Source organism: Pinus tabuliformis, chromosome 5_2 (assembly GCF_031772625.1).
Source record: "Pinus tabuliformis cultivar Carrire ecotype Pingquan chromosome 5_2, CPIR1, whole genome shotgun sequence".
Taxonomy (NCBI): domain Eukaryota; kingdom Viridiplantae; phylum Streptophyta; class Pinopsida; order Pinales; family Pinaceae; genus Pinus; species Pinus tabuliformis.
Genome location: NC_142306.1, coordinates 225,318,086 through 225,337,938, shown reverse-complemented (window position 1 = coordinate 225,337,938; position 19,853 = coordinate 225,318,086).

Below are 19,853 nucleotides of genomic sequence, written 5' to 3'. Positions count from 1 at the left end.
ATTGCTTTCTTGTGTTTTCCAGGCTTACAAGTGACTGAGCAGTTAGAGGCTTTGCTTTTTGAGCAATTTTCTCAGCGATGCGCGATTAGCGCTAATCGCGCATCGGAAACTACCTCCGTTCTTTGATCTGGGCCTCTCTGATGTGTTTTTTGCCTTTAGCACCTTTTCCTTCACCAGGTATAAGCTTTAAAATTTGTAAACATACTGCTTTCGTGAGCTTCTGACCTTGAGCATTAAACCACCTGTTGATATCAGCATTGTTCAACTACTCATTCAACCATGGCTGTGAATGAAAGATCTGTAATGGATAGCTCAGCAACGCTCTGTGAATCTGCGGCTCTGTTGCATGCGGTATCTGCTTATGAGGGCATCTTTTCTCTGTCTCTGAGCATTGGAGCTTTACCCTTTTCCTTTATGGCTTCCTGCACATTGCTTCGTGTTACTTTTGTTTTTTGTTCCTGCAGTTCACACATGAGGAGAGAGTAATGATAATAAAAAATTGACAGAAAAGCTTTAATCTCTACGGATGTAAAAAAACATGCCACTTGACGTGAACTGACTCTTTGAAAAACCCAAAACCATCTTTCATTAACACTGGCGTATCATTCATTAATTATCATTAAATTGCGTATCCAGTTCTTGGTTTATGGAAAGCTTTTCTTGAATGTTGAGCCGGGGAAAATCTGCGATGGAACGTTTCTGCGATTCGCATCACAGCGTCGCATATCGCATTATCGCATTACTGCAAATTTCATTAAGATGTGCTATCGCAGGGTTGCTCGATTGCGCTATCGCAATATCGTAGATCGCAGTATCGTGCCATCACAAGATCATGGATCACAGTATCATGCTATCGCAAGATCGCAGATCATCACAATCGTTAAATGGTTATGTGTTTTTCATGCGACCTTGCGATATGCGATATTGCATATCAGATATCAACAATTTTTTAAAGTTTTCCAATGTGAGCGTTTCTTAATGTATGTGATGCGATGGAATTCACGTCGCACTTTCACAGTTTATCATTTTTACTCATAAGGAAATGTCCTATCATTCTTTTCGCGATGCGATGTTTTCTTAAGGAGTAAAATGCATGAGCCTTAATTGAATTTTTTGAATTTTTACTAAGGGTCCCCACTTATCTAGTGTTATTGCTAATACTAAATAAGGAGGGGGGTTGTTGGTGGCCACAACAGGACCCATCCATAAATACTGGAACTTACCTGCTCCAAATTTATTGGATTCCTGATCATAGAGCAAGACCAGGTCACCTTCTGAGAAAATGTGGGGTTTGAAATTCTTGTCAAATTGCACTTTGACTCGTTTCTTATGTGCGTCGTTAGCCAAGGCGACGTCATGACGAGTTTCATCCAGTTGGATTAATTCTAAGAAACAAGCTTCTTCCTCTGAAGTTCCGGGGAGGAGGTCAACTGCGAGCTTGAGAGACGAAATCTCACACTGAACTGGTAAGATCGCTTCCAAGCCATACACCAGTTAAAAGGGTGTAAACCCGGTCGCATTTCTCACAAATGCCCATTATGGCCACAAGGCTGAGTACAGGATTAGGTGCCAACTCCATTTATGGACTCCAATCATCCTTTGTAGCATGCGTTTTCAGACTTTGTTGATCGCTTCAACTTGCCCGTTCACTTGCGGATAATATGGAGCAGAGCTATCGTGGGACAGTCCTAATTTGGCGGCCAATTCAACCATCATGTGATTGTGGAAATGTGATCCATGATTTGTGATTGTATCTTGCGGAACGCCCAACCTGGAAACTACATGATTGAAAAAGAAAAGAGCAGTCGTTTCACCGTTGTTGTTTAATGTAGGCAGTGCGTCGGCCCATTTCGTAAAATAGTCAACTACAACTATGATGTACCCATGCCCACTAGCCAAGGTGGGGTTACATTGCATGAAATATATGCCCCATTTGGCAAATGGCCCAACAACAACTACTAGTTGCAGAGGTGCAGGTGGTATTCTGGTTTTGCGGTCAAATATTTGACAGGCATGGCAACTTCTGACTGCGGTTATGCAATCTTTGAACATTGTTGGCCAGAAGTATCCTGCTCGTAAAATCTTTTGTGTCGTGGAATAACCAGATTGGTGCCCCCCACATGTGCTTGAATGACAATCATTCAGGACTTTTTCAGCCTCCTCATGGGTGAGGCACCTTCGCAGAACTGTATCAACACCACAACGGTAAAGCGTATCACCGATGATCATGTAGTCTTTTGCTTGGTATCGAGTAAATCATTGTTCTGAGTGAGAGGTATTAGACCTATATGTTTGGGTGTGGAGGTAAATGATTATATATCCATACCATGGATCGCTTGAAGATATTAGAAACAAATATTCATCCACGATTATTGCTTTGGATGTTGAATCGTTGGATGATGATGGGAAATCACATAGTAACTCTGCAAAAACTAGAGCTTTCTTTGATTTGGATTTTACGAATTCCAGATCGAAATCTTGCAAAATTGCTATCCATTTTGAATATTTTCCCCCAAGCAATTGTCTCAACAAGATGTATGTCATCGGGTTGCAATCTGACAAAACGGTAGTTTTTCGAAAGAGGACATAGTGTCAGAATCTCTGTATTACTTGAACGGCTGCGAGAGCCAACTTTTTGAAATATGAGTACTTGCTTTCTATTTCATTTAAGTTTCGACTTAAATAATAAATAGGATGTTTGATTCCATTATCTTCTTGAACTAAAACCATTGCGATGGTTGTATCTGCTGTACCCAGATACAGGTTAAAGTCTCTTTGATAATCAGGAGCGTACATTAATGATGATTTTATTAGGGATTCCTTTAGAGCATCAAAGGAAGCTTGCGCGACCTAATCCCCGTTGAAGGGTACTTATTTTTTCAAGGGACGTGTATAACATTTAGCAAGTTCGGCATAATTTGGAATGAACCTCCTTAGAAAGTTTGCTTTCCCTTAGAGTTTCTGAATCTGAAGCAAATTTGAAGGTGGTGGAAAATCGATGATTTCCTAAACCTTGCACGGGTCAAGACGAATTCCGTCCTTTGAAACTACAAAGCCAAGTAAACAACCAGAACTGACACAAAACACACACTTGTTTGGATTGAGTCTTATTTTGTAGTGTCGGAAACTTAGAAATATTGCTCTCAAATGCTACGGATGATTGGTCTGCTTTCGTGAGTGAGCTGGAAGATCGTCGAGGTATGGTTTAACAATTTTCTTGATGTCGTGGAAGGCATAATTCATTTCCCTCTCAAAATTTTCCCCTGTGTTCTTTAAACCAAAAGGTAGCTTACGGTACGCGAATGTGCCCCACGGGCAGATAAATGCAGTCTTTGACTGGTCCTATGGGCGGATATTTATTTGATTATACCTAGAAAATCCATCCATAAAGGAAAAGATTTTGTATCCAGCACATTCATCAATTATCTGGTCGATGAAGGGTGTAGGGTAGTTGTCCTTTGGAAAAGCTTGGTTTACATCCTTGTAATTGATGAACACTCTAATTGTTCCTTTATTTTTCACCACAGGAACAATGTTTGATACCCAATCAGTTAGCGGAACTGGGTAAATGAAACTAGCATGGAGAAGTTTTTCAACTTCTGCTTTAATGGTAGTGGCTTTCTTTGGGTGCACTTGCCAAAGCCGTTGTCTTACTAGTTTGACATATGGATACATCTTAATTTCATGTTCAACTATGCTCGAGTCAATGCCTGGCATTTCTTCATATGACCATGCAAAGACATCTCTAAACTCATGAAAGAGAGCGTAATATATTTCCAGTTCTGTAGAAGAACAAGATTTCCCAACATGAATATTTTCTACATCATCTGGTTTTGTTGAGATATTTATGGCAATAGTTTCTTCAATATTGGATAGATTTCACTCGGAATCCACCGTATTTATAGTATTTGATAGAAAATTAAAAACTGATGGATGATTAAGGTCGCTGGAGTAATATTCGTTGTAATCCGGAAGATGGGAATGATGGTGGTAATCTTCCCATGGTGCCCCTGTATGTTCATTGACTAGACAATTGCTTCGTCTGTAGAATCTACATGCGACCAAGGATCTGAAGAGGTACCATACTCCTTAGACCTATCTACCCAAATGCTTGACGAGCGTTCATTGGGATTTGCCTCCCATGCCGAGAACATTGATTGCTACAATATTTCTATTGGGCTTGGAGGCAATACCTAGTGATGATCCATGCTAATATCATTTTCAGACATCTTCTGAATGGAAGATACCATATTGCAGGTTCCCACTATTGCCACTTCCGCCAGGTTGTTTGGAGGTGGTAGGGAAAAAGTACCCATCAATGTAGGGTCTTTTAGTAGGCCTACTCCGATATTTTGAAGCGACTGAGAGCTTCTGTGGATCATCGGAATGCTTCCCGTAACTTGCGAACTGTTGGGGAGGAATGTCTATTGATCGACGATTGTAATTCCTCCTTGGAAGGGAAATGAAATCTTTCTGAAGTATGTCGACAAAATGGTATCCATAGCATAAATCCAGGGCCTTCCCAGTAGGATGTTGTAATCGAGGTTTCCATCGATAACTTCCACATCAATTTCTACTATTCTTCCCCCCAGTTCAACTTGCAAGTTACTTAAAATCCCATATGGAGTGTATGCTCATCCATCAAAATCTTTTAACGTCGTCAACGATCGCGACAAGGGTGGTGAGCCTAAAGTTTTCCAGCAGCTCATTGACATAATGCATGTAGATTCCCCCTCATCAATAATTGTTTGATGAACAGTTTTGTTGAGAGCTTTTACTTGAATGAGGAAAGCGAGCTGAGCTGGTAACTACGGGTCATATCCTTTATGATTAAAGGCCATAAGATTGGTATTCGTTGGGTCAATCCCACCTATTACTAATAATAAAGCTTGCTTTTGGGAGGGGCAATTTTACAGTACCTCAAGTATCGACATAATGGACGGCGATTGGACCAGGTCCTCTACTATATTATAATTCTATGCCGCTCTGGCACAAGGATTAAATGTCGATTTTTGTAAAACTCCCTTTGGTGGCTTTATCGTTAGCTCAGGAATGATGGGTGGCACAACTTCAGTCAAAGTTTTTGTCGAACTACTAGGTTGATCAGTAGCCTTGTTGTTCGATAGCTGTGGATTCCTGTAATCTTTATTTCCTTGTCGATATCAAAGCATCATTTTGTTATTTTGAAATGGACAGCATAAGGACTTGGGATGCGGAAGCATTGTCACTAGCAACCAGATTGGTTCTTGGGTTTGGAAACAGATCAGTCAATACTGCTGAGGTTTTTGAATTCTTAAAGAATTTCTTAACTTCGGCTTTATATGGATAATCTCTCCTCCAATGATCCTCATCACATATGAGGCATGGCTGATTAGGTTTCTTTTTCCCAAAAGGGCTTGCAGAAGATTTTTCAGGAGATAAATCATCCTGTTTCTTCCTTTTGCTCTTCCCTTTCTTCTTGCCTCCTGGTTGCCTCGGTTCTTTGCCTTTTTTAGTTGACATGGCATTAACCTCCGAGGCTATAATTTCTTCATTTTCATTTTGATCAGAAATCTTACGGGCTTTCTCAGATGTAGCCTTTGTCAATTTCATGCTCGTCGTACCTATCACGCCATCGCTAGCATGAGAGTCTTTGTATCATTTTGGAGGAGGAGGAACGGAAAACTCCGTTCTGGGGGCATCGGGTATTTTGTCGTAGAGTGTTCCAGACTGAGTATAGATCATGTCTAGATATTACGCACGAGCAATAACCTACTCTTCAGTGACGACCCCTACCTTTGCTACATCTTCTATAATAGAAGGTAATAATGACTTAATAAAGCATTCAACTAGCAGCTAATCAAGAACATATGTTTTCACCATTGTATGATGACGTCGCCATTCATGAATATGTTCAGATATGTGAGTGGCCGTCATTTGCTTGAAATTGGTAAGAAGCTCTGTTCCTATTTCATACCTTATTGGTAATTGAAAATGGGTTAAAAAGGTTGTGGCAAGGGAATTGAAGTTATCGAATGAAGCTCTAGGCAACTCGATATACCATTTCGCTGCTGGACTAGTTAACGTTCGCTAAAAAAGGCGAAGCCAAATCTAATCATCATTGAGATGTCAGAAAAACAGCACAGATGAAAGGTCATCACATGATTCAATGGGTCTTCACCCAGATTTCCATTAAACTTAGGAATATCTGACGAAATTTTATGAGGAATCGCCGGCCACCAAGGGGCATAAGTGATTGGATCGTTCATTAGCCGATTTAGATCTGGTAACTCTAGAGTCCCCACAAAGGGTAAATGTTGATTCGGGTTCAGCGAAGCATACCTAGGATAAGATGGGATCACCTGAGAAGTGGGTCTTTGCATACCAGCATAATGCATTTGGTGTTGATAACTTTGATAAGGTGGTTGGGCATAACCAATTTGAGACCATTGGTTATAACTGTTTTGAATATACGACTACCCATTACCTATAAAGTTTTGCTGCTCAGGTCCTTGGTAAGATTGTTGGAATTGTGGTTGTTGATATTGTACCAGCCATGGTTGTGAAACCATTTGCTGTTGCCCAATACTAGACATTTGACCAAGATGAGGGGTAATAGTACCCGTTTGAGCCTCAGTCACTCCAGTTAAGGAGCCACTAACTGGCGATTGCGGTTGTGTCGTAGAGACAAGAGGCTATTGTACAACGACCTAAGAAACTTGAGGTTGGCATATAATAGGCAATGCTTGTACTTGCGACACCGTCATAATAGCTGGTGTAGTGGGGATGTTCGACACAGGGAGACTCGGTTGCATTGAGTATACAACTCTTGGTTGTTGAGGCAATATTGGCACCCAACTACTGGATGTGATTCCAATTTGACCTGAATTCGATTGCGAACTCTCATATGGTGGCAATCTAGTGCTCAAAGGAATGATTAGCCTTTGGAGACTAGACTGCCCAAATTGATGTTGTGAAGGATCAATTTGTTGAGATTGAACATAAGAGATTCCAGCTACTCTTCCGGATGAACAAACCGGAACAGACCATACTGTCGAAATAGTCCCTGGGTGGACTCTTTCTAGCAGTTGAGAGCTAGTTGGGATAGATGGTATACCAGCGAACATCGTCGGAGTGGTGGCAGGAGGTTCTGTTACCGCTGTATTGGACGAGACAGTCCTAGATGTTGATGGTTGTCTAGACATATCGAGTGTATCCAAAAGACTTCCGAGTGCTTCTACAGGAACTTGTGATGAAGGGGTATTAACTTCTGAAATAGAAGGATATAGGTGGATCTCAGTCCCAAAATGCGATGGAGTACTGGATGGAAGATCCTTCGTAATCTCTTCTATAGCAATCAAACTAGGTGGAAGAGGCAGACCGTTAGGTCCGTAAAATATTTCTGGTGCCGAAGAAGGTATAGATTTGTAGTGACAGATGTTGGAGGGGTAACACCTTCTGAATCAACCTTGGATGGAGCTGGTTCAGGAATAGAAGTGTTTATTGTTACACTAGGATCAGTTCTAATGTCCTCTTGTAATTGTGGAACTTCTTCTGCAGAGGCAGAGATACCAGAAATGGTTGTAGTAACTAGAGTCTCAGAGGATGTTGAAACACAAGTTTCAAACAAACCAGGAGACTTTGACGTAGTTAAACAAGTTCGCTTGACCCGGAATGGTTTGGTTTCCGGAGTCAAAGATGGTTGACTCGTCACTCTCCACGAACGACAGGGTTTTGGTTGAATTTCTTCTACGATTGTGGATTTATTTGATCAACTCAAAATAAGGGGGGGAAATTTTATTCTGTATTAAATGAATTTTAGATGCTTTGACACAACTTACTTTTTCACTTTTTAAGAGTCGAGAAAAAGCTAAAGATGACTCTAGTCACCTTCAATTTTTAATGAGCCTGAAGTGACATGTGCTTAGATGGACCTTTTCCTTTAAGGAGTCTGAAAAGGAATGAAAGAGACTACTCTAGAAATCTAGACAGAGGGATTACCAAACCAATCACAAAACTACATAATACTTTTTACGGTACGGTAGTCAATCTTCTCGAATGCTGTGTTTAGTGCATTGCGATCAATAGGGCGGCAGACACAGATTCCTAAGTATAAAGGATATACCCTATTGTGGTCTCCCAATATATACTCAATGGTACGTGGGAGCACAAGTCTGTACTAGCACTTATCGTCTCAAAGAGGAGGAATCACCCAACCTATGATGAAAGCAATAGTTACCAGGATTTATAACGCTGGAATATGTCTCTAGCCTAGACTTCTAGATGTTGTGTGTTAGGTTCCAAATCGTTTTTATGTTCATTAAATTTATTTTACAGTTGATCTTTCTTAAGAAATTTTCCTTTCAGCTTCACCGTGTCATGTAGATATACAATTCCTAAAATGAAATCTAAGATGATAGACAATTGTTTAATCTTCTTTTCGCAATGAAAATCCTAGCTACTAAGGAAAGAGAAATGAAACCCTTTCAACATAGGGCAGAGAGCACACACTAGATGCACTGTCCTAAATCAAAATCAACACGCAGTCTAAATGCAGATGCACGTGCATGTATTTGTTTTCTGCTTTCTTAATGTGTGTATGACAAAAAGAATGCTAAATACAAATCTGAATTATTTCTTCTTTCAAAGCGACAGTACTAACGATTTTCTTTCCAAGAAACGACAGGAAGGCAAGACGAAACTTTGTGATTTTGAATTGAAAACTGCTTTTGACACTTGAAATACTACCAATTCAGATCAAATACAAGAGTAACAGTACAATCAACTATCAATAACAGTAGGATTCTTTTCTTTGACTGAAAATGACACTTGCCACACTTCCAAATCAAAAGATGACAGTTCGATTAAGCTACTTCTTTGTAAAAGAGAACTGTAAATGGCGCACAATACATAAAAACATTCACAATTCTTTGCACAATAGAGGTTGGATGATGCAAAGAGGGGGTTTCAATAGTTGTCTACCTATCATAGGCAACAAAACTCCTTAATAAGACTTAAAAGAGTGAAGAAAAAACCAAAATCTGGAGGCAGATCTAGTCTTGTCTGATCATCGCACCTGTAACATTGGGAAACAGGGATGCATCCCACCTACTGCACATGGGAGGTGCGATGCATCGAGATTTCCTAAAGGAGAGGGTGCGATGGTCAAGGAATGAGATTTTAACTTGGTTTTTCGTCACAGTTTGCAATTTAGTCTAGGGATCTAGGTCAAGCAAATGATATTCAGTAACTACAAAATATAGGGCTGATCTAATGAGGTTACTCAAGCTACCTCTAGGGAACTTAGGATGTTTTCAAGTCAATTTTTCAGTTCATAAACAAACCCAGAGATTGACTAAAGTAGCGTTGATCTACTTTGCACTTGCATAGCAAATGTAGTTCAAAGGCTAGCTTGCTTGACTTCAGGCTCCGTCTGTGGTTTATGAATCAAACAAATAGAGACAAGCAATCAAACTAATCGCTCCCCAGTGGAGTCGCCATTTTGTTATCGGGAAATCTAATGTCTATTCAGAGCTACTAGTCCCACTAAGATGGGTAGCTATCTTAGAAATAAACAGATTATAGTCACTTGTTTTTCCTTCACGAGAGAGAGATGAGAAAGAACCACAGATTACCAACCTCAGTCTTCTGCTTGGCTCCTTGCATTTTTCCTTTCCCCTTTGACAGAATCTCGCCACTGCTTCCTTACTTGTCCAGCTTCAAAGAGCACCTGTAGATTCACAGCAACATATTTACCATCAAATCATAGATATCTTCCACTGTAAACAATATAGGATCCGATATATATTGACCATATAAATGCATATAACAACACAATATTCAGAGATACACAAGAATATGGAGGAAAACTCAAATAGCTTTATTAGTAAAAGTCGTAGAAGAGAGGATTACAGCCAGTTGGTCTAACCCAGTGCCATCCTCCCAGCTTGAAAGCCCTCTTCACCTCACACAAAGCAAGATCACCCAACAATGTCTTCAAAGAGAAACCAACAACACCTCTTTGCAAATTACCCAATTCCAACCTTTAGATCTCTTAGACGGGGGATCCATTTATGGATATTTGGAGTGGGGTGAGTCAGCTTCTGGGATTTTGATTAGTGTCATCTCTCTGATAGTTCCTAGCTCCACATGGAGATTTTAGATCTCTTACTCATCCCTAGGCGAACTCAGAGAGGAAAGTGTAAAATGAGTAGTTTCTAGAAGATTCTCTGGGTTTCCACCTAGCAAACTGCTTGTGCCATTTGTCTGCTCTCGCTCATTGCACCCTATAGAAGGGCTTTCCAGTATGCATCACACTTTTTTCATGTGGCAGGTGAGATGCATCACACCTTTAGCACTGGGTAGTCTGTATGATCCTGCTTTGACCAGTTCTGATAGTTTTTCATGGAGAACTTCTGGGAGATGATGTATTCAGCTGACCTTGCTCCTTTAGGGTATGACACAAAACTTTTAGGGACTTAGAAGCCCTTGATCTATGGACATATGTGATTGGGGTTGCAGTGCCCAAGTATGTCTATAACATCCATCCATGTTGGTTGGCATACCCAACACACCCATCCATTCAATTATACATGTGAAAATAACACATGTAAAGTAAAGCATCAAAACTACAAGATACTTAAACAGGGAAAGCCGAAACTTACCATCAAGGGAATTCTCTTTAATGTTTCAATGTTCACTTCCTATTTCATCCTCTTGGAACTTCCAAGTAATTATTTGTCATCATCATTCATTTTACCCCCCTTGGTATTTTCCTTTCCTTCTCCATTGAAGATAACACCATCTTTTTGTGAATGAAAATTTTCTGAGTTGTCTCTAGAATTCATTTTCCTTTGCTTTATGTACACCATATGAAATAGAGGAGGACTCCTGCCAATGTCAGTTTTCACTTCCTTCTTAATACAAGCCTATTAAGTTACGTAGATAATCATCACAAAATTTTCCTTACAAGTTCAACATCGAAAATAACCAAAACCTTCCCCATTCGTACTCAGAGTTAGTAATATCCCTCTTGTTTGCTTTAGAGGGCTTTTCTAATACCCATGAGGAAGACAAATTATTTCATCCAACAATATTTAATTTCAGAGTTCAAGAGTCCTCTGTGTTAGTTGTTATAATATCAATCATCTGCCCAGTAAATACAACTTATTTTCAATTCTCTACTCAATAGAAGAGATAGAACATTTAAAATATCAAAATGTAGCAGGTTTCTTATACCTGATTGACTTATGGAGGTGTAAAATGAGTAGCAGCAAGTAAGATCGTAGTTGCGGGAACTCTGTCTTCAGGCGCAATCTACCTATTTTTCCTTGTTTCAATTATGCTCCTTTTTGAAGACTTACATGAAAACAATACTCAACCTAATGCCTGCAAATCCATCAACAAAGGAGGTTTAGAATTTTGTTGCAGGGGCCCGTCTACTGATTTCCTTTTTGTCATAAGAAAGGATTGAAGGGAGAGACAATACAAATAAGTAGAGTTAGATTGGAAATATTTCAATTTGTTCCTTATTAATAACTCAAGGTATGATTATTCAACATTAGTTTCACATGCCAAAAAATGTTAATATCTAATGCTAATAAGAAAACATCTCTTGAGAAGTTGTGCCCTGCTGTTTTAAATAACAAAAAATTGATAAAAGGTTATGCAGAAAGACTTGGCTGAAAAAATAACTATAAAAATACTTAAAAGATAAAAAGGGGTTGATTATTTATCATGTATATGTTAAGACCGAGATTCCATTACACATCAATAATAAAATGGTGTGTGTAATATCTATCATTCAATTTGGCCAATGTGCTCTGAACGCTATGGAACAGTGTGAAAATATAAACACTATGGAATAGTGTGAAAATGATATTTATAGCAAAAAGTAGTTGGTGAACAAGATTATTTTTCACCAACTAAAAAAATTCTCTTAGGTCTATTAAAGACTCTATTGACCCTAAGTACTCTAAAGGGGTCTACCTCGTTCCCTTCTCCTGCGGGAAGCACCATGTCTACATTGAAGAATCTTTAGTTATCGCTAAGGTAGGTCACTTCCACCATAGGAAGCTTAGGGAGGAGATTGAGATCAAAAGGCATGCCAGAAATCTTAATAGGGATGATGGCTGGAAATTGAGTAAGAGCTCGATTCGAGTTATCTCATCATAACTCATCATCCCTTTCTTCTCCTTTCTCCTGTTTATGTTCCTTTTGATTTATTTTCGTATGGCTTGAGCATTGATCCCCTACTTTTGTTATTATTATCAAGATATATATATATATATATATATATATATATATATATATATATATATATATATATATATATATATATATATATATATATATATATATAATTTTTATGGCTATAATATGTTTTCATAACTAGTAATATTTTAAGCATCCTTCTATCAAATAATATAAAATTGATATTATTAAAAAATAATCTTAATATAGAGATTGATATTTCTAATTAATTATCATTGAATTATATTGGAATTAAATATTTTAGCTTCCTAACAGCTAGTTTTCTACCAAATACATTTTACTTAATATAAATAAATCCACCTCTAACAATGTAGATAATATAAATTACTACTTTACATAAATCGATAATATTGAAGTTCAAAATTTTATATTTAATTATTCCTTAATAGTTATTTTTAACTATATATAGAATGATTTAATAAAATAACCCCTTACCACTAACTCCCAAATAATTATTTTCTTTACCTATTAACTAATTCACCAACAACTAATTTTTAATGACTAACTCTGGGTAATGATGCATGCTTACTATTTATTTATTCTGATCAATGGATTCCTCACCTTGTCCTGAGGATGAACCACAATAGTTGGTTCGAAACGTCGACCAAATCCTAACTATGTGATTAATCCAAAAGACTTACTTCTACATTATGGCTCACAAAAGTCTTAGATCTAAGATTATTTTTGTCAATTGGGTCTAGGTTGGGTGCATCAGAACTAGGTTTAGCTTGGTGGATGAGAAGTGAATCTAGATTATGTGTGGAGAATGCGGTTGGCTTGGATAAGCTGTGGATGGGATGAATAATGAGTGGATGGGAAGAATGAATTTTACCGTTTCTACCTAGTTTCAATTTCCACAAGTAATATGTTGAACCAAACTTTTAACAAATATATTATAATTTCCATCTAGCTTATGAAGGATCCAATGCACTCTTAGTACCATCCTCTCATAATGAGGTTGTCTCTAGAATTGAGATTCAATATGTGGAAGTACCATACCTTTCTAACAAATCCGTCCCATGAGAATCTGTGCCCTGTTGTTTAATGTAATAAAAAATGGATAAAAGGTTATGTAGAAAGGCTTGGATGAGAGAAATAACTATAAAAATACTGAAGTGCTAAAAAGGGGTTGCTTTTCTATCATGTATATGTTAAGACCGAGATTCCATTACACATAATAATAAAATGGTGTGTGTATTCCCTATCGTTTTGGCCAATGTGCTCTGAACACTGTGGAACAGTTGAAAATGATATTTATAGCAGAAAGTAGTTGGCGAACAAGATTATTGTTGTCAATTAGGTCTAGGTTTGGTGGAGTAGAACAAGATTATTATTGTCAATTGGGTCTTAAGATTAAATATGTGGAAAGAGAATACCATTCTAACATATCCATCTCTTGAGAAGTTGTGCCATGTTGTTTTAAATAATAAAAAATGGATAAAAGGTTATGCTGAATGACTTGGTCGAGAGAAATAACTATAAAAATATTAAAACGCTAAACAGGGGGTTTCTCTTCTATCATCTATATGTTAAGACCAACATTCCATTACACATCAATAATAAAATGGTGTGTGTAATATCTATCATTTGATTTTGCTAATGTGCAATGAACATTGTGGAACAGTGTGAAAATATGAACACTATGGAACAATGTGAAAATGATATTTATAGCAGAAAGTAGCTGGTGAACAAGATTATTGTTGTCAATTGGGTCTAGGTTGGGTGGATCAAAACTGGGTTTAGCTTGGTGGATGAGAAGTGGATCTAGCTTATGGGTGGAAAATGGGTTTGGCTTGGATAATGAGTGGATGGGATGAATAATGAGTGGATGGGAAGAATGATTGTTACCCTTTCCACCCAGATTCAATTCCCACAAGTAAGATGTTGAACCGAACTTTTAACAAATATATTATAATAGCCATCTAGCTTATGTAGAATCTAGCGCACTCTTAGTACCATCCTCTCATAACGAGGTTGTCTCCAGAAGTCGTTTGCCTCTACTTGATGTACACCATTTGAAATACAGGAGCACCCCTGCGAATGTCAGTTTTCATTTCCTACTAAATACAAGCTTACTCATCTACATATATCATCATCATACATGTTTACTTACATGTTCAACAGATAAAATAACCAAAACCTTCCTCAATGGTTTCAATTCCCATAAATATATTATTATAATTTTCATCCAGCTTATGTAGGATCTAGCGCACTCTTAGTAGAATCCTCTCATAATGAGGATTATTGTCTCCAGAAGTCATTTGCCTCTGCTTGATGTACATCGTTAGAAAAACAGGAGCACCCCTTCCAATTCCATTTTTCATTTCTTTCTTAATACAATCATACTCAATTAAATAGATCATCATCACACACGTTTCCTTACATGTTCAATAGAGAAAGAAACCAAAACATTCCCTAGTCATACCTCAGAGTTAGTAATATCTCTTTGGCTTACTTCAGAGGGATTTTCCAAAACCCATGAGGAAAACAAATAATTTCGTCCAACAAACATAATTGTGATGAAACCATGAACAAAAACGTGAGTTTATAACTTTTCTTACACTACCGCTAGCTTAAGCGATTCAAGACTTCAACCAAAAACAAGTCAAGGTTAAAGTAGGGACTTAGCATTAAATCACTTAATTTATGGTCCTTTTCAACAAATTATTTAGTAGTTTTGACCACAGATCTCATTCTCAAGTGGTATCAGAATCGATTTACACAGATATGAAACAAATTGATTTGGTGAGAGTGAATATTGTCGAGGTCAGAACAGACAATGCCAGGTAAATGTGGAAAAATAAGAAGACACTAGATATGTTTCTCTGTATCTCACAAAAGGGATGCATTTTAAGTATATCATATCAAATTCCCTAAAACATTCCTCCAAAATGTACCAAACCCAAAGCTAATTGGAACACCTTCTTACCATTAACTCAACGAGGAGAATCTAAAGAAAGAAATAGACAAAATGCAGAGGGCTTTTCCAATACCCATGAGGAAAACAAATCATTTTGTCCAACAATATTTAAGTTTAGTGTTCGCAAGTCCTGTGTGTTGGTTGTTATGACATCAATTACTTTCCTAGTAAATAAAAATCATTTTCAATTCTCTACTCAATAGGGGATAAAGCAAATTTAAGATATCCAAATGCATCATATTTATTATACTTGCCTCCTTTAGGAAGAGAGAGTTGACTCTTTGTTAAACTCTTCTTTCTCCAGTCATGTGCCTATTCCTGTGAACCCCACATATAAATATATAAAATTTCTTTTAAACCTATGATAAAGCTACAGTATCCTCAATAATTTCTCTCTATTCCAATCCACTAAGAGTGATTAAATTTCATTTTGGGGACACTCCTTCATTTTCTATGATTAGACATTAACGTAACTATAAGTGCATTGCTCAAAACCTAAAAAATAACAAAATGTCCATATAAAAATAGAATTCAGATTCAAGATGTGGAAAGAGCATACCATGGCATAACCACAAATATGACAAGGAAGCCCACCACAGGTATTCGATGATGAAAACCTTGATTTCCCCTTCCTCTGTTTATGCTACGTTGGGAGCCCTGCCACCCCCCATTCCACACGCCTCCTCTTTTCACAAGCTTCTTTCTCTCTCAACCCTAACACCACTTTTCTCTTTCTCCTCCTCCTAAACAAATATAGACCAATACAACGCTTACACTACCATAATCCTCTACATCAAACCCATATCATGGTTAGTAGAAATATATAAAGTCATAAAAAACCAAAATTAACCCTTAGATTCCATATATACTTCAAAGAATTTGGATTTTTTTTTTACCAAATGCATTATGAAATGGATAGATTAGTTGATTTCATGCCATTATTTTTAAAGAAATGGATGCTTACATGGTAAAAATCTAGATGAAATATGCTCATACAATTATGTTAGTACCAAGAATCATAGTGGCACTCGAAGGTGGGAAATCATCTTCATTTTCATTCTTAGGTAAAAATTCATCACAGGATAGGATATGTGGTCTTCTTGTATCAACACAACCTTCGAAGAGTCCGCTGCAACTACAGAGTGTGAAATTTAGGTGGAGTCTCTTGCATTAGATCATAATATTGATGTACCTGGAAATAAAATTGAGTTTAGTTCCTAGCCATAAACAAAAACCATAAAAACCATCATTTCTAGGCACATACCATTATTATCGAGTCAACATCTTGTCTCATTTCAGCAAATATCAGTTCAACTTGTACAGTAGTTAAGTAAGATGGTTGTATGTACATTGGGATCTGCAGAAAATTTATAAGCATGGATTCAAAAGAACACAAAAAAACTCTTAAGCACAACAATAATGGAAGGATGCCAGGGTTTTATATTCTTAACACACCTTGCATTCAAGTTTTAGATAATTATCCAAAATATCTTCCATGTATTTGAGTAGTGTATCGGGGAAGCATTCATCAATGTCTTGCAGGCCTCTAGGCATCTCTCCGAAATTTAAACTCTACAACAAAGCATACAATATCATAATCAACCAAACGACAAGAAGCAGCCACCCATCAATGGTCCCTTTGTGCTGTCATAAATAAATTATCATGCTAACCTATAAAAAATATGGTGTCTTCATAAATGTCAAAGAGAATCACCATATCCGAACACTGTTGGATGAGCAGCGAATGTGATTAGGGCGGGTGAGTGTAACTGAGTAAGGGTTTCTTACACCCATAACTAACCTTTGTCAATGAGGGTCATTGGATCGAAGCCTTTCTAACTAAGGTTAGATTTGTTTCCACCTTGCCAAGCCAGTTCCCAATTCAAATCAACGAGCCAACAAAATCTAATCATCTAACAAAAGATTGAATGAGACAGACTGTGGATAGGAGGGCAGTAGCGAAGTTTTTTTCAAAGAGGAACACCTTACGATGTAATTATTATTATTATTACTAGGAATTGCACCAGATGTTGCAAAGTAAACTCCATAAGGCATAAATTTGAGAAGAATCAAGATCACTGAATCTAAAAATTAGTAAACAAAATATCATTCAAAGCTAGAAGATAAATAGAAATCCCTTATTTATTCCAAATTTACAAATTCTATAACCATTCCAACATAGATTGCCTCTCAATCTTCAAAGATGCTCTTTCAAGTTCCAATAGAAAATATTTGATGAGAAAGATGTTTTTCTTCAATATTGAACTGTGTCACTTCACCAAAAAGCTTATAGTCTTTTATGAGTTGGTCTTAAGGTGATTATATGCAACATGATGAATGGGTGAATTTTTATGGATTGATATTGGTTCCAAATGATTATAATTTATTTAATGATTTATCAAGCCAACTCAATTGTATTTCACATAGATTCTTGCTTAATAATATTCTCAATTTAGTTTCACCATTTTGATTAATATTATTGTAATGTAATTCACATTTTATATTTTTTTTGGTATAGGTTCCAGTTTTTATGGTTTCATATTTTAGATTAATATTATAAATCATCAAAAGTCTCCTAACTTCAATTACAATAAAATAAAGACCTAAAAATTGTGAATGTTACTCATGAAAAATCAGTGAATGGTTTGAAACTCTTAATTAATTATTTGACTAGTTGTTAATTACTTTTACTAATATTCTTCCTTGGTACCACAATGGCCTTCTTATAAATAACTGAATCTGGTGGAACCTTAGATGGACCACGTTGAAACATGTGCAACCAATCCAATATTTTAGAAAGGAATAGCTATTAGTGTCTTTTACAACATGCTGCTTTTGTAGCACCAAATCTGAATATAGTACAAAAAGGAACACAATGCATAAAGGGTGTAGATGAATAAACTACATAGAGGAATCAGTGTTAGGTCCCTATACTACTGCTGTAACCCCTTAGTGTTATTAGTGCAACCCCCTTATAATATTGTTGTGCCCAAGTAGTACCCATATTGCTAGTATTGTGCCCCATAGAAGTCCACTATTATTATTGTTGTGCCCTTACATTATTATTGTTATGTCAGCTCTAATTATATTATGACCCCTTAGACTCCTATATGTAGAAAGGAGGTCTTGTCATTTTGTATCATCCAAGAATTATTCATTTGTGTAATGTAAAGAAGGTTTCCCCTTGGAAGAAGCTAATTTTGAAGTCGATGATCTATCTTTTCCTCTATTTTCTTAGCTACTTTCATAGCATTTGGTATCAGAGCTTTGGATTCCAAAGTTTCGCTACTCCAAACAGGACATATTGGAAGTTTCACTATAACTTGTTCTCTAAAAAGTCTTAGAAGAGAAAAAAAAAACCCATTTGAGCCAAAATCATTTTGAACCTCAGGTCCAAATTTCAGATCTTATATGTCTTTACTTTTGGATATATGATCTGAGGAATTTAGGTTTTTTGCAAGCTCCACAATTCCATCTCAAACAAGCCATCGTGGAATTTTCCCTATAACTTTTTTCTACAAAGGTTCATAATCTGCATTTTAAACCCATTGGAGCCGAACTCTTGTTGAAGTTTAGGTTTGAATTTTAGATCCTATCGTGCTATAATTTTGGAGATATGATCCAAGGAAGTTAGGGTTTTTGCAGGCTCCCAAATTACATCGCAAACATGAGACCTTGGGAAATGTGTCATAACTTTCTCTCTAAGTATCAGATTGAAATTTCATCAGATGTTATAGAAAAATGACGAAATTTAGTTTTTTATGCATCGTTTTCAAGTATGAAAGTCCAAACAGTGACATGTGGCACAACGTAGAAGTTCGCTCTATTGAAAAATTATATAATCAGGTCATCTTGGGAGATTGGGCATAACTCTTTCTTGGAGAATCCAATTTTGATCAGACTGGTGGGATTGGAAAGATGACGTAGATAGCTACCACAAGTCGTAATTTCAGAATTTGGATATTTGAAAGTACAAAGTTACATTCGTTTCAAGATCGAGCTCTGAAAAGCAAGAAAAATAGATATGAGGAAGTTTGATGGCAAGGATCTAGTAACATGGATACTAAAGATGGAGAAATATTTTGATCTACATGATGTGGAACTGTTACAAAAGGTAGATATTGCATCTCTGTATTTAGAATTGAATCAGTTTGTATGGTATAGAGAGCTTTGTTCATGTAAAGCACTTGCTACCTGGTCAATTTTCACGGAGGAAATGATAGCACATTATGAGTAGACAAAGAGAAACAACTTCTTTATCCAAATGATAATTCTCAAAAAAGGGGTTCAATGGCAGAGCACATTGAGGAATTCGAAAAAATGAATATAAGGGTAAATGATATTCCAAAGAAGCAAAGGACTGATGTCTTTATAGGAACTTTAAAAGATAACATCGAACATGAGGTTCACCTTTGGGAACCTGATTCATTGGAGAAGGCATACAGGTTGGAAAGAAAAGTTGAAAGAAAAATTATGGAAACAAGGAAGTCTACCACCCACAACTATAAATATGGAAGTGTTGTTTCTCGTAGCCTTCCACAACCTACAAGGTTGACACCACAACAATTGGAAGAAAAAAGAGAAAAAAAGGATTTGTTACAATTGTGATAGAAAATACATTAAAGTTCATAAGTGTGCCAAGAAGAAATTGTTTTACATAGATTGTGAAGAGGATGAAGAA